Here is a 12,864-nt window from a genome sequence, read left to right as displayed (position 1 = left end):
ATAATTTAGCACCTCATCAATGAATCCTCTGTCCACAATTGCGTCGTCAATGGCTTTGACTGTGACAGTATCCAGAATTGCTCGGCATCCAGGGCCAACATCTGCACCATTGGTGTCTACGGCACAGCTGTCAACTCTGCAAGCCCCAGTGCTTGCTTCATTTCCTAGAAGTATGAGTGTGCACAAGGAGATGCCCCCACCTCTCTCTCTCTCTCTCTCTCTCTCTCTCTCTCTCTCTCTCTCTCTACCTACCCTGCCACAGCCAACTATTACCAAACCACTCTCACCATGGTGCCAGTGAGACCTCCTACCCAGTTGATGCAAGAGAATGTGTTCTCAGGAGATATTTATTTATTTATTTATTTATGTATTTATAACGCGCCAAAGCTCGCAAGCATCAGGGCGCGACAAGAACACGAAAAAAACCAGAGGTCACAGGACTACATAAAAAGAAAGGAGGAGGACTCAAGGGAATCCAGGCTGAATAATTAACGAATTACTGGAAAAGTAACGTTTTCAGCTGCTTCCTAAATAGGGAGTAACTGCTTTCCAGTCTGAGGTTATCTGGGAGCTCGTTCCAGAGTGCAATGGCTTTGGTGGGAAAAGCTCTCCCAAGTCCAGTAGCTTTGACTCTGGTATGGCTAATTTTAAGTAGCTCTTTTTTTGGCTGATTTTAGGCAACGGCTTGGTTTATACCAGTGAAATTCATTTTTAAGGTATGATGGGGCCGTACCGAATAGACGGCGGTGGACAAGTGTCAGCGATTTAAATTTAATACGCTCCTCTATGGCGAGCCAGTGGAGGCCTATTCGGTCGTGGGTGATGTGCTCGCGCTTGGATTTCCTGGTGATAGTTCTAACAGCGTTGTTCTGGATTATCTGGCATTGTTTAATGCAGGAGTTACTTGAACCAAGCATCAACGCATTCCCATAATCCAGTCGGGACAGAATCGTGGCTCTAGCAATGGTGGCGCTATTTTTGGCGTTGAGATATGGCCTAATGCGGCGTAATAATCTCTGGTAGTATTGGCAGTTCTTTTTAAGGTATGAGACCTGTGCATCTGCTCCTAGTGAGGATTGCAGGTATATGCCAAGTGTTTTCACTTTACTTGAGACCACGATGTTGGAGTCCTTGATATTGAATGACGAATAGACTGGGCCTAGATTGGATAAGGCTTTTGTAGATCCAACTGTCATAAGTTCTGTTTTTGAACCATTCAGACAATTCCAGTGGGCCTTCATCCAGCTTTCTATGGTATTATAGATAGCTGACAGCCTGTTGTTGTCTGTAGCGTGGGCTCCGCGGAGTTCTATAATCAGTTGTGTATCATATGCAAAGTTGGTAAAGTAAATTCCCAACTGTGAGAGAAGAGCGCAGAGGCAGCGAATATATAGATTAAATAGAAGAGGAGAGAAGATGGTGCCTTGCGGGATGCCGCAGTCCCAGGGTTCGTACTAGAGGAATATCCACCCCAGGTGATTTTAGATTTTCTGTCCTCCAGAAAGGAGGATATCCACTCGATGGCTTCCTCGGCACAGTTTCCTGCTTTTCCCAGGGCCTCACAGAGCTTCCCATGATCTAATCAATCGAATACCGCCGAGAGGTCCAATAGGTTGAGCAGGCCGGCCTTTCCTTTATCAAGGATTTCCAGCATTTTAGACTGAAGGTCGAGTAATGCTGATTCCGTGCTATGTGCACTTCTAAATCCTGATTGCTGGGGGTGTAGCAAGTCGTGCTTGTCCACGTATTCTTGGAGTTGGTGCGTGGCTATTTTATCAAGAATCTTCAACAAGAAGTTGCAATTCGTGATAGGTCGAAGATTGGCCGGGTTTTGCTGGTCAAGGCCAGGCTTTTTAACCAATGGTGTAACTGTTACTGTTTTTAGACTGGTGGGAACAGTCTGGTCTCTAAAAGACGAGTTTGACATACGGCAAAGAAAAGGTGAAAAAATGCCTGCGTTGTCTAGGATGAATTTGGGGGACAGTATATTTTCAGGGCATGAAGTGCAATTCATGTTGGAGAGAGTGTCCGACAGGTTTTCTGGTGTTATTGGTGTGAATTGAAATTTGGATACTTTAATTTCGGGGTCAGCTTTGTTAAAAGTCAGTGTGGTGCAAATGATATTGCAATTTAAGATGGTGTCTCTAGCTTTTAAAATTTTTTGTGCAAATGCAGTTTGAACTTTTTCACAATCCAACATGGATGGCTGGAAGGGAGGGGTGAGAGTAGGCGGCTTTTCAAAGGTTTTTAGAATTTGAAACAGCTTTCCTGTGGAGTTGGATGCACCTGTAATTTGCTCATTATAATAGTTTTTCTTTGTTTCAATTACTTTATTTCTATACAGGATGTCAGATTCCTTCCATTTGTCTTTATTAAGTTCTGTGGGGGTTTTAAGCCACTGTCTTTCGAGTTTCCTTTTGGCTATCTTAAGGGTGCCTAGTTCTGCGGTGTACCAACTTTGGTGGTTGGGGTTGGGGCGCACTTGTTTGTTTTTCAGTGGGGCATTCTTATCTAGAAGCTCTTGGAAGTGGTTATTATAGGTGGTAATAATGTCACAGGGATCATCATCTGTGGTGTTTTCCCTGATGTACGAGATCCCCTGCGAGAGAATATCTGGCGTGATTCTCTTGAGGTTTCTGCTCTGGATAGTTTTGGGTGTGTTGTCGAGGTGAGTTTTTTCGAATGACAGGGATAGTGTGGCTTCGATTTTATAGTGATCGCTCCAAATACAGGGCTGTGTGTTTGTAACTGTGAGGTCTACATATAGTCCAGATAGTCTCTGGAGTCTTTATTCTCTGAGCATGAGGAAATAGAGGAAGAACCAAACCCAATTCAGCCAGCACCCTGTTCCTGAACCACCAGTGTCTGTGCCTACCGTTCCCGTGTGAATGCCATAAGCACACAGTTACCTGTCTGAAGTGCAACCTTTAGTCACTGAATTGCAGCAGCGCCTGACTATTCCAGCCCCGCAAGGTGCACAAGGTGGCCAAGTAGGTGTAGTAGTATTCCTCCTCCCTGACATTCATGTGAGGCAGTGGCTCTGCCATCACACCCTCCAAGACCAACTCCTCAATTGTTTGCTGCCCCTGCAGCTACGCTCGCAGATACTGGCCCAGATAGGGATACATCTCCAGACACGCATACTACTAGTGATGAGTATGACAACCTGGTGCCTGCTAATCGGGAGCCACCGGGCATGCCAGACCTGCCTTCCAGAGATTCACCTCCAGACGGAATCGGCTCTTTCTATGCTCTTATCGCAGGAGCTGTGAAGCTTTTTGACCTTGTACCAGAGGAACAACGAAAGGAGGGGGTTCCTTTTTTAGAGGCGGGAAGCCTCCAGAAGATCAGTAGTTGCCGTCCCAATGCTTGACGACATCTGGGAGCAGGGGCTGCTGATTATGAAGAATTCTTTGTAGGCACCTCCAAAGAAAGACCGCCTAGAGGAAAAATATAAAGTTACAGATTCCGATCCAAAATGTCTTCGCACTCAGCTAGGCCCCAACTCTGTGGAGTCCTCTGCAGCAAGAAAACGATCAGCAAACCCATCCTCCCATTGCATGGTGTCCCTGGACACCAAAGGCAAGCAGCTAGATTCATTTGGAAAGTGGGTAATTACCAAAGCAGCAACCCCCATTAAGGCAGCCAATTCCTTGGCCATTCTCTCCAGGTACGACAGGGAGTTATGGTCCAAGATTTGTCCCATCTTGTACTTACTGCCTGATAACAAATGGGATAAGGCTCTAGCTTTGCTGCACAAGGGGGAAGCGGCCTCAGATCATGCCATTACTGTGGCTCTAGACACTGCTGATGCAGGCTTTCACCAGATGAGCAAAAGAGCAGTCCTAAGGTGCCAGGGCTACAGAGGTATGCAGAGGTGACGCAGTGCTTCCACATGCATGACAACCCCACAGCAAGCCTGGCCAGCGTCCGGTCTCGAACCCCCACTTCAGCACCCCAGTCGTAGGCCAGCTATCGCAGTTTGTTGAGCAATGGCCAAACATCACCAATGACAAACTGGTGCTCAACATCATTCAGCACGGTCACGCTAGAATTTCAAGACAAATGTCCCTACATTCCTCTACTACTAACGCAAGAACATCTGCAATCCTCCTACAAGAGGTTCAGTCCTTGCTATGAAAAGGGGCCATTGAAGCTGTTCCATCGCACGTCTGGGGCTTCGGAATGCACTCCAGATACTTCCTTGTGAGATAGAAGTCCTGTGGGTGGAGACCCATCCTGGAACTCGAAACTCTACAAGTTCCTAAAATCGCAAATGTTCTGCATGGCCACGCTTCAGCACGTGCTGGAACAGGGGGGTTGCCTCTCATCCCTGTATGTGGAGGATACATACTTCCACATACCCATCCATCGGAAACACAGGTGTTTCCTTCACTTTGTGGTGCAGTGGAAGCACTATCAAGTCAAGGCTCCACCGTTCAGACTATTTTAGGAACCAAGGGTATTCACCAATTGCCTAGCACCAGTAACTGCCCATCTGCGCCGATCAGGCATCTATGTTTACCCATACCTGGACGACTGGCTAATCTGAGCACCGTCTCACCCACTAGCCCTGCAACACTGAGCAAACCATTCAATGCCTCACTTCGCTGGGCATTCTCCATAAACGTTCTGAAGTCATGTGTGTCGCCATCTCAGAACGCCCTGTTCTAGGTCTCACAACTCAACACACAGCCGTGTGTAGCTACCCCCCTCAGAGGAGAGGGTCAAGACCATTCTTAGCTAATTTCCGAAGCCTGTCCTCTTCCCCAACTGACAACGGTTCGCTCAATCAAGTCATTACTCAGGATGATTTCCTCATGCATTCCTCTAGTGCCTCACTGCAGACTGTGTATGAGACCTGTCTAGGAGTTTCTAGATGCCAGGTGGAAAACAGGAGTCCCGCTCCTGGAACGACAAGATCTCACTCAACTCGGCGTTGAGCTGGGATTTGCATTGGTGGACTCATCGACTGCACCTCACACAAGGCGCCCCCTTCTGCCCCCCGGCACATCAGGCCACAGTGACGACATACCCCTCCCTGGAAAGTTTAGGAGCACACACTGGAAGGTTACACGCCAGAGGACTCTGGCAGCCGGAAGAGAAGATACTACACATCAATGTGTTGGAGCTTCAAGCTGTGTTCTGGGCTCTCGAGTCCCTCCAAACTCAGCTCGAAGGCAAAGTGGTTCGCAACTTCACAGACGCCACTAAATGTTCTGCATCAGGAAGCAGGGAGAGACACGATCTCCCGTCCCGTCCAAGGAGGCACAGACACTGCGGCACTGGGTGCTTTCCCAGGACATGTTCCTCACTCCCTTTCACCTAGCAGGGGATCCACAATACTATTGCAGATTCCCTCAGCAGGGAACTGCAACTCTGCCATGAATGGGAACACTGTCAAGATCAAGTTCTTCATCTTTTCTCAAGGTTGGGTCACCCACAGATCAATTTGTTCACCACAGCGGCCAACTCCAAGTGTGACCAATGTGCCAGCAGTTACCCTCAAGGGAGGAGTCTGGGGGATGTTTTCTCCATGCCCTGGGAGGGCTTGTTCCTCTACACGTTGCCTCTGATCCTGCTTCTTCTACGAGTAATCAATGCACTCAAGCAAAGCAGTTGCAAGATGATCCTCATTGCTCTGACGGGGCCACAGCAAATTTGGTATTCTGACCTACATCTGTCAGTAGCACCTTGCATCAGACTGCTTCTTCTGGAGGTGCTCTCCAGAGAAGGAGTCTGTTCGTACCACGCGGTGAAAGAGCTTTCATGCTGCCTGATGACTCTTTACTTGGAAACAATAAGAGAGCAGGGCCCTCCAGCCCTCCTCCTGTTTCTGAGTACAGAGTCATCAGACAGCCCGTGTAGCCGAAGTAACAGTTACATGGGCTGTCATCCGGTGTCAGTACTTTTTTTAAAAATTGGAAATGCTTGCAGCCCATGTATCGTGCAGTGCTTTGGCTAAACAGGCTTCCTGAGGTGTTGGCGTAGCTGGGACTAGCCTGGGTTGGGCCCCGACAGGACCCTGGCTCGGGAGCCCTTTCTGTAGATTGCTAGGGCTTGGTCCCGGCTAGCCCCGGCCCACAGTACATTACATATAACCTACCACATATACCATATGTACTTCATATAGGTCACATACGTGAAGTTTTAAATACATTATTTTTTTAAAACTGTTAAACAATCAAAAGCGGGCTATTGGGTGAATTGTGAAGTAGTGGTGGGTCTGCCTTCCCACCCTGCATGGATCCCTAGCAAAATTTGGTTAGCCCTGTGTGTGAGGAACCTTCTACAGAGTCAAAGCCAGCCCTAGTATGCGCTGGTGTACCACCTACAAATGAGGTGTAGAGGTTCTGACCCTTTCCTCTCTCACTACTTTCCTAGATTCTAAAAAGTAAGTGCGCACATAATGGGGGTCGGTGTTGGTCTTTAATAGTACCTACCGCCTTCAGAGTTTGTGTCTTATCAAAATGGATTCTGTGGCCAATATGGTCAAAGAATAGTTAAAAAGCTAGTTTTCTACTCAACAGACAGTTGGTTAGATATAAGGAGCTATGATAATTTCCTTAAACGAGCCCTTTCATCAATGTATGTGGGGTATCGGAGTCTGGGTTATAAATCCAGTACTACTTCAGTGAAAGTCAACCGGTTTCAGCGGGACTGGTTAGGTGCTGCTTTCTTCAGGACGAATACTTATTACTGTTGTATTCTGCGTGCAATAATAAATTACTTTTTTCAATCTCCAATTTCTGGAGGTAAAGAGGATGTCTTCGGGTGTTCAATGGGCTTATTGGGTCAATCCCAAGGAAATTATCATAGCTCCTTATATCTAACCAACTGTCTGTTGAGTAGAAAACTAGCTTTTTAACTATTCTTTGACCATATTGGCCACAGAATTAAATAAGACACACACTCTGTAGGCGGCAGGTACTATTAAAGACCTACACCGACCCCCAATATGTGCGCACTTACTTTTTAGAATCTAGGAAAGTAAAGTAGTGAGAGAGGAAAGGGTCAGAACCTCTACACCTCATTTGTAGGCGGTACAGCAGCGCATACTAGGACTGGCTTTGACTCTGTAGAAGGTTCCTCACACACAGGGCTAACCACATTTTGCTAAGGATCCAGCTGTAGGAATAACTTTTTAATAATTGTCATTCTGTACCATAATGCAACCAGGGGTATTGTCCTTCTGTACCATAATGCAACCAGGGGAATTGCGGGGGGGAGGGAATGGAGGGGGCGGGTGCAGAGGGTCGGTCCTTTATGCTGGCTGTCCCTCTAGCGCCCCCCTGCGGGAGCTGGAACTCCACTCAGTGTTTCTCAAGTCATCTTCCGTAAGAAAGCTCCTCCCCACTCCTCTTACGATCGACGTTGCAAGGCTGCCTGTATGGCGCAGCAGGAGGGCAGTTGCATAGGTGGGACGTCTCTGACTCACGAGAGCCATTGAAAGGCAGGAAGTACGCACTTTTTATGGTTTTGTGCTAGAGTGGGAGGTCCGCTCAGATGCATCAGCCTAGTGCACATTTAAAACAAATACTCGAAATAAATAATATATTCTGTGGGTGTGGTCTTTTTTAGCTGAAAAAGTGAGGTTTCATTACAAAAGTACGTTTAACATTGGGTGACGAGAGCAGGAACCGTGGGAGAAGTTCCTGTGGAGGGCTGTTCGTTTTTTTTCACAGGTGCCAAATGCAGGAGGTGGCGGCGTTGATGTCAGAGGGAGACATTCTGGCAGTACAGCTGTCTGGCCATGACTACAAGCACCATGTCAGGGGCGTCCCTCTTCTTAAAAATAGGCTAACGGTGTCCTCTTCTTCTGCTACACTGATCTGAGTCACGGTACTAATTTTAGGTGTGCACCCTTGGGCATTCCAGCTGCCCCCGATGCAACACCCACCACACACGGGCCTTGCTCTGGCGCCACTCGCTATTTCAGGCACCAAAATACTGAGGGCACGTGTTTATTTCCAGGTGCAACGCAATGGCGTCACTGGCTAGAGGTGAATCCGGGAGCTCTTGTTCGCATTTACAGAGACGGCTCCTTCTGTGCTGAAGGGTATGTTCGGAGTGTATGGGAATCTTAAGGGGGTGAGCCACTTGCCCTGTTAATATTTGGAGGCGTGGCCAGTGCATCGGGATGAATGCACTCTATCGTACGTCTTCAATGGGTGCCCGTGCCCCAGTTTAATTTACGTCACGCTGTTAAGGTATTCTGGCGCTAAAGCGAAAGTTGCGCTCAAAATGAGAGTGGGGATTGATAGGCTGGGATGGCGTCCTGTGCTCGTGATGAGAATCGGGCTGCCTAGCCTCCTAATGGAGACTCGTGTACATCCCGGTGACGGGCTGTTACCCTAAGTCTAGGGCACAACACAACGGAGGGTGTTGGAGCCTTAAAAATGTTACACGTGTGCGTAAAGAGGGGGGGGGGTGTCGGTGCCTCAAATGGAGTCCCTTGTGCGCCAAGAGGGTGACGAAATGGTCTCTTCCGCGAGCGAGCGTGGGCGGGCCGATGGCGAGCAGCAGACGCCGGAGGCAGTGGATGCGGCGCGGCCCTCACGCGACGCTGAAGTTGCCTGCAGACGGGCTGATGCCGGAGGCGGTGCAGTGCAGCCCCCACGCGACGCTGGGGTTGCCTGTAGATGGGCGTGGGTAGAAGCTCCTCGTCGCCAGTGTTGGCTTCCGACGTTGGTCGGAAGCGAAAGTAAATCAAATCAGGCCCCGACAATAAGTCGTACAATGACACGCGGGAGCCAGGTCTGTAGATGCACTCTCTTTATTAACTACGCCAGTACTGGCGTTAGAGGCGGTAACCCCGCCTCTTCCCTTTTCCTGTGGCCACGCCACAGCCTGTCATAAACAATGAAAGAGGACTGAACTTTAAACAAACGTGTCCATGGAAATAGGACACAACAACGTGCATCAGAAGCATGCACGTTGCTGCCCCAGATGCAGTCTGATGTGCATTAGGAGGGTGCACGTGGTGGTGTGAAATGGACCCTCGTGACACAGGAGGGTGGTGGGTCTCAGATGGCGTCTCTTCTACTCCGGCAGTGAGGGTGTTGTGGGCTCACATGGTTAGAAAGCGCTGTATCTGCTGTGTCCTGCCCCACAGTAGGGCAGCTTTGTAGCCGCAAATTCCTGTATTTTAGGGCCTCATCACGAGTTGGGGGCTATTAGCGTTACCGCCAACCGCGCCGGCTCGCGGGTTTGGCGGAATGGTAAATCCCCATTGGGCCCATTCGGGAATTTCCCATTCCCCATTGGGCCCAATGCGGAATTCTCGGCGCCACTACCGCCGTTGGTATTAGCGCGGCAGTAATAGCAACAGAAATCAGCAAAATCGTGGCGGATTTCCCAATCCTGCCAAATCCATGATTTGGCAGGCCCTTAAATGCAGCGTTAATAGCGTTACCGCGACATTTAAGGGCTACTGCCAAACTCGTGATGAGGCAGATAGTCTGGAGGGTTGTTTGGGTGAAAAGGTGCATATTTAAAAGCAGTGCTGTGGCTTCTGGGTCTGACTAGCCCAGTTGGCAATAGTATGCCAGCTTAACAGGCAACAGTGTGCGATTTTTCCAGGCCAGTGTGCGTCCGTTAAATACACTTCATGCACCGCGCAGCTAGTAGTTTTAAACGTAGTGACCAGGCCAGTGTGCTTTACAATGCACCATTCATCACAAAGAGCCTCATTTTGAGACTTGTGGTAATTTGGCGATAAATTGGCTGAATTACCGCTGAACTTGTTCCACTTGGTCCTGCGGATTTACCACAGGATTACAAGTGGTGGTAGGGTAATTCCGCTGATGCTGCGGGTTTTTGGTGGTGAGGGTGAGGATTTACATCCAGCTTTTGGCTGTAACTAAATCCTACCGCGTATCGCCAGACTTGCTGTGCGGCGGTGTGGTAATGCAGTGGTAATGGGTTTTCCTCGCACCACCGTACTTTTAATGAGGCCCAAAGTTTGTGGCAAAAAGTCATGAATACAGCGAGCACTGATTAGAAGGGTGAAAGGGGGCGTCTGGTTGCATCGCATAAATGATCGACCGTATTCAGTATTCACATTGAGTCCCAAAAAGGGATTTCCTATTTTCCTGCCATCTGCCAGGATGTGTTGCTCCGTCTTTTCTACCCATCACAGCGACCCTAACCCCCTGAAGTGACCCGTGACACACCTCCTGCCCGGAGGGAGCCCAGGCCTACAAGCATCAGATCCCAGAGGCCTGGCATCTCCTGCCCGGGAATGCTAACCAGGAGATCACCGAGAGCTTTGCTTGCTCAGGACACGGCTTTGAACTCCCCCAGTCTCCCTGGAGCCCCCTGCATAATCTTCCCTGGAGCGGAGGCGGCATAGCCTGCCCCGACCTCTTTGCATTTTTTTCAAGATATTTTTCAGCCTCCTTTTTTGTTCCTTTCTGAATCTTTTTGTGCTGTTCGTTCTTAACTATAACATGTTTTCTCTCCTCAGAATACCTCTACACTTCATTGGTGTTGACGTCCTTTCTATTTCTGAATTGCCCTCATTTTTTTTAATGAAAAGCTTCTTAATCAGAATTCCTCATTAAGCAATGGGCAGTGTGCTGTCCCATATTAGGAACCCTAACCAGTAGTCCTGCTGGCCCTCTGGCAGCTTCCTAAAACTGCAAATATGTTGGAGTGTTCCCATCACAGCCCAACCTTTGAAGGATGAAAAGTTGTGTACGCGTTGCCAGGAGAGGAACCTGCGACTTCCTGTGGTACAGACTCGATGTCTGGGATTGACTCCACCACATCGCTTTGCAAAAATCTCGGATTTGGGGTGACCACAGTCTGTGAGAAAACTCTTAGAGGTGAGGCAGTCCATTATTTCATGGGGGGAGCTGAGCCAGGGCCGAGCCTGGGGGTCAGGCCGGGCTCCAGGACAAACGTGTTGCCCCTGAGCTATCCTTCCTCCCAATTCATAAATAGAGTGGTGGTGATAGTGACCTTAACGGTTACTAAGTACGTTTGCAGGAAATGTTTTGTATGCCCTCCACTGCATTTTCAGGGACAGTGTTAATGAAGCCTGCAAAAAAGGGAAGGGGGGCAGCAATTCCCCGTCATTCAGAGATGATGGTGTAGTGTAAATCATTGGTAAGCGGTACCACTAGTTCTTTTAATTTTTACAAAGCGTACCTTTAGTTCAAAGGCTCAAGAAACGTGTCCTGGATGCTTTTTCCTTCTCCAGAGCCAAATATAGAATCGGCTCAGGACGGACATTCAAGCACTACCCGTTTCCCAAGTCTCAGCGTCCGTGGCTCTGCAGGTCCTAAAGGTGCTCGGGTTGCAAACCCATTTCTTTTATCAGTCGCAGTCACAGCCTTCCAGGTGCATGATGGGACATGTCCAACTCAAAGAGCTCGCAAAGCCCCCGTTCCCTTGCAAATCTGTGATAGTTAAGGTGAACAACACTTAGGGGGAGGGACAAATAATTAATACGTTATATATCTCATGTGGTAGTTTTTTCATGTAAGTTGACTATATACGCCCCTGACAGTAAAATAAAAACAGTATATTAATAAATAGAAATCTTAGATACAACTGTGCATGCAAATTAAACAAGATACTATTTGACACACATGTTTATTACTGTTATCTGTGAAACCTCATTTATACTAAAACACACAATTACACATCACATTTGATTGCCAATCAAAATATGTTTAAAATAGAACTGTGTGGGGCCTTGTCAGTAGGTTAAAATGTAATTTTCCTACATTAATGGTACAGGAGAAGTTAATCCATCTATGCCAGTTAACAGTTTAATGTTCCTTGTTCCTTTTTTAATTACTGTATCTCTTCTCTTAATCAATACCTATATTTATAAGTGACAGTAACTAAGCGAAACAGAAACTCAGTACTTTGAGAAAGCCCATACACATACATTAAACTCAATATACTGTGCAGTTGCCGGTAGTCACTCCAATTGAATCGAAACATTGGCAAAACCAACATATTTGGCTTTTGTGTCGGATTACCATGAAATGATCAGAAAAAAATTACCTACTGAGTATTAACCGAATTTAATTTGATCAATTCTTTTTTTAATAATGCATACGTTAACCTATCCCCTTACCCCACCCCATCTATTTTTAATAAAAATAAACAAAAATCCATAACAAATTCGACCAAAACAATTTGGTCATTTCTCATTAGGTATTTTTATATACAATCATTTCTGCAGATACTTTTTGTGTCGGCATGGAATAGGAATTTGTCAGGCACTGCCATAATAGGACTACCTGACCATAAGATGTAAAAGCTGGAATATGGTGTGATTATCTAGGCATGTACGTTCCTGGCAAATGCCTATCTAATAGCTATACACAAGCCAAAACTGTTGACTTTGTCAATGTTTGTTTAGACAGGACATCAGTGGAAGGGATCGTATATGAATCAAGTGGCTGAAGGCAAACTTGTTTAAGACATTTTTATTAAACCTATAGCTGCAATTAAGCCATTAACTCTCAGCAGACTACTTCGAAATAACACTGGCAGGTTTGATTTTACTGCTTAATATAGCTAGCTCAAAGACATCCCAGGAGGATGTGTTTTGGCTGAGAGGGATGAGCCGATAGTGAGTGGGTGTGGCCATGCGGACCAACATGGCCTTGAGCAGTCAGTGGGTTTTAAATAACTAAACCACACCCTTAAATTCTGTCCCTCCTCACATGTCCTCTCCTTCCAGCTTTACTTGAATGTAATACATTCGGCTTATAAGCACCACCTAATAGCAAAAGCTAAAAATTGACTGAAGTAAAACTACTGTACATGCAAAGCTCTGTGGTCATCGCCCCCATTTTCCTTGGCTGTTCTGGTGAGTCACTCCCCTCTGGCCCTGGGCAC

At 47.4% G+C, this 12,864-nt stretch overlaps 1 protein-coding gene across 2 annotated transcripts in view; it reads left to right on the top strand.

Annotated features, from left to right (window-relative positions):
* LOC138582274 (fidgetin-like protein 2) overlaps window positions 1-12,864 on the top strand; it is a 192,758-nt gene that overhangs the window by 90,462 nt on the left and 89,432 nt on the right. The window lies entirely within an intron of this gene.

This window comes from Ambystoma mexicanum, chromosome 3q (assembly GCF_040938575.1).
Source record: "Ambystoma mexicanum isolate Mex_15411 chromosome 3q, UKY_AmexF1_1, whole genome shotgun sequence".
Classification (NCBI taxonomy): domain Eukaryota; kingdom Metazoa; phylum Chordata; class Amphibia; order Caudata; family Ambystomatidae; genus Ambystoma; species Ambystoma mexicanum.
The sequence above is the reverse complement of the archived record's forward strand: the minus strand, read 5'-3'. Positions and strand labels throughout refer to the sequence as shown.